Below are 3,554 nucleotides of genomic sequence, written 5' to 3'. Positions count from 1 at the left end.
TGTGTATAATGTAATATTGTATCAGACAGACTGTCAGTGCATTGAGAAGCATCGTGTAAGGAGAAGAGGTGCTTAGATGCACACAAGGGACAGCAGTAAATGGAAGACTGAGGCAGAAATTTAAATGATGGATACCAAATGCTGCTGACAGTCATTGGCAGCTCAAAAGAGAGAAAAGCTTTTATGTAAAGTTATCTGTTAATAAAATTGAGATTCGCAACAAAGTAGAGAGGAAAATCCAAACTTTAGCAAGTTAAAAAAAAAAAAAACAAAAAACAGTATTCTCCATCCATGTCTGATCCAGAGCTAATTCCACCAAAATTCTGACTCAGAAAGAAAAATAGCTTTAGAGAAATTCATTTTTTTAATAAATTATAGATGTTAATCATAGTCCTTAGTCTATGCTTCTTTCTAATAACATTTCCTCCACATATATCCCTTCATAAAGGCAGACCATCAATAACCATGTATTCCTTAATGTCCCATCTGCCAGCTACAGAGTTGAACAAATAAACACCTCAGAGCGTTCCTTTTGAGATCTGAAAAGAACTAAGCAAGTCTATCCAGGTGGAGGGCCTGTAGTTTCTGTAGACAAATCAAAGTCAACATCCAGCCAAGACTGTGGCATTTTGTAGGGTCAGAGACCAACGACCAAAAAAGAAGCTGATTCACAAAGCAAAGTAGAACATTGACTAAGGTGAGCTGTCCTAAGTTCCAATCTGCTATGGCACCCTTCATTAAAGCCCAGTAGGTATTATTAGTCATAACAATTCAGATTGTAGCTCATATTCTTAGGGTTAGTTTTTTTTATTCCCTAATTTTTGGACTCAGGAAGAATAATCTATTCTAAAACTGTATCTCCTTTGTGTTTACTGCAACCAGAAAAATGATCAATTCTTGAAGAAAATAGTCATGCAGCTTTTTGTTGTTTTGGTTTTTGTGTGGCTTTTTGTTTGTTTGTTTTGTTTTGTTTCAGAATGACTTGATTTGAAATGAGATGAGCCTCTTCAGAGTTTAGAGGCCTGCTGGGCTTTGGGGGGGTGGGGGGGCGCTGGGAGGAGGGGCTACAACAGAGGGCATGCCACTTCAATCATAACCAAAGCAGAGAACCCTCTGAGAGAAACGACTAGAAGGAGAGGCCAGCGGCACTTTCAGCCAGCTGTTTGTTTGTTTGTTTTTAAAAGATACTTTTCTGGAAGTAGACACGGAACCAAATCAAGAGCACATTGAGATGAAGATGTATGCTCACTTTGAATACTAACAGAAATTGTTTTCTGTCTCAAAAGACTCTAAAATTAGACTTTTGTTTCAATACCTTTTGTATTTTAGCAGTATTCCATCCGTGAACCACAGCTTCCAGATTGCCACAGCATTATGGTGTCTTGCATCATAGGCATGATTCTTTTCCTCTGTTTACTTGGAAGGGTTTCAGCCCCACTTTCTGTACCTTTTCTCTGTGACCTTGTAGATCACAATTTCTTCCATGACTCAAACTGACAGAAAAAGAGTCCACAGTGGAACAGAGACTGCTTTTGTGATTGGGTGACCTCACCCAGGATGATATTTTCTAGTTCCTTCCATTTGCCTAAGAACTTCATGAATTTATTGCTTTTAATAGCTGAGTAGTACTCCATTTGTGTAAATGTACCACATTTTCTGTATCCATTCCTCTGTTGAGGGCCATCTGGTTTCTTTCCAGCTTCTGGCTATTATAAATAAGGCAGATATGAACATAGTGGAGCATGTATCCTTATTACATGTTGGAGCATCTTCTGAGTATATGCCCAGGAGTGGTATAACTGGGTCCTCAGGTAGCACTATATCCAATTTTCTGAAAAACTGCCAGACTGATTTCCAGAGTGGTTGTAGCAGGTTGTAATCCCACCAGCAATGGACGAATGTTCTTCTTTCTCTACATCCTCACCAGGATCTGTTACACCTGATCTTTTGATCTTTTTTGTTTTTCAGAATCAATTTTTATTAGATATTTTCTTCATTTACATTTCAAATAGTATTCCGAAAGTCCCCTATACACCCCCCCCTGCCCTGCTTCCCAACCCACCAACTCCTGCTTCCTGGCCCTGGCATTCCCCTGTACTGGAGAATATAATCTTCACATGACCAAGGGCCTCTCCTCCCTATGATGGCCAACTAGGCCATCTTCTGCTACATATGCAGCTAGAGACACGAGCTCTGTGGGTACTGGTTAGTTCATATTGTTGTTCCTCCTATAGAGTTCCCTTCAGCTCTGTGGGTACTTTCTCTAGCTCCTCCATTGGGGGCCCTGTGTTCCATCCAATAAATGACTGTGAGCATCTACTTCTGTATTTGCCAGGCCATTCTGACTGGTGTGAAGTGGAATCTCAGGGTTGTTTGGATTTGCACTTCCCTCGTGACTAAGGATGTTGAACATTTCTTTAGGTGTTTCTCAGTCATTCAGTATTCCTTAGTTGAAAATTCTTTGTTTAGCCCTGTACCCCATTTTAAAAATAGGGTTATTTGGTTCTCTGGAGTCTAACTTCATGGTACACACTTACTGATATGTGGATGTTAGCCCAGAAGTTCGGAATAACCAAGATACAATTCACAGACCTCATAAAGCTCAAGAATAAGGAAGACCAAAATGTGAATACTTACATCCTCTTAGAAGGGGGATCAAAATACCCATGGGAGGAGATGCAGACACAAAGTGTGGAGCAGAAACTGAAGGAAAGGCCATCCAGTGACTGCCCCAATGGGGATCCATCCCATATACAGTCACCAAACCCAGACACTATTGTGGATGCCAACAAGTGCTTGCTGAAGGAGCCTGATATAGCTGTCTCCTGAGGTGCTCTATCAGTGCCTGACAATTACAGAAGTGGATGCTCACAGCCATCCATTGGACTAAGCACAAGGTCCCCAATGGAGGAGTTAGAGAAAGGACCCAAGGGACTGAAGGGGTTTGCAACCCCGTAGGAAGAACAACAATAAGAACCAACCAGTACCCGCAGAGCTCCCAGGGACTAAACCACCAACCAAAGTGTACACATGGAGGGACACAAGGCTCCAGCTGCATATGTAGCAGGAATGGCCTTGTGGGATATCAATGAGAGGAAATGCCCATGGTCTTGTGAAGGCTCAATGCCCAGTATAGGTGAATGCCAAGACTGGGAAGCAGGAGTGGGTGGGTTTGTGAGCAGGGGGAGGGGATGGGATAGGGGAGTTTTCAGAGGGGAAATAAGGAAAGGGGATAACATTTTAAATGTAAATAAAGAAAATATCTAAAAATAAAATAAAATAAAGAACAGAGGCTACATGTCTGAGGTGTAACACTTTAGAGCAAGGTTGAGTGGAAAGTACCAAATCTTATATTTAAAAGCTAGTAAAAAGTGAATAAAGTTATCAAAGAAAAGGTCTAAGCATTTGAGGCATCCAGAATTGAATCTGAGACAAATAAGAACCAGTTATTTACTTAGGAGAAGATGTTTAAATTTTAGACTGAAGTAGTTTTTTTTTTCTTGGATATTTTCTTTATTTACATTTCAAATGTTATCCCCTTTCCAGGTACTGCT

The sequence above is a fragment of the Mus pahari genome, chromosome 7, assembly GCF_900095145.1.
Source record: "Mus pahari chromosome 7, PAHARI_EIJ_v1.1, whole genome shotgun sequence".
NCBI classification, from domain to species: domain Eukaryota; kingdom Metazoa; phylum Chordata; class Mammalia; order Rodentia; family Muridae; genus Mus; species Mus pahari.
The sequence above is the reverse complement of the archived record's forward strand: the minus strand, read 5'-3'. Positions refer to the sequence as shown.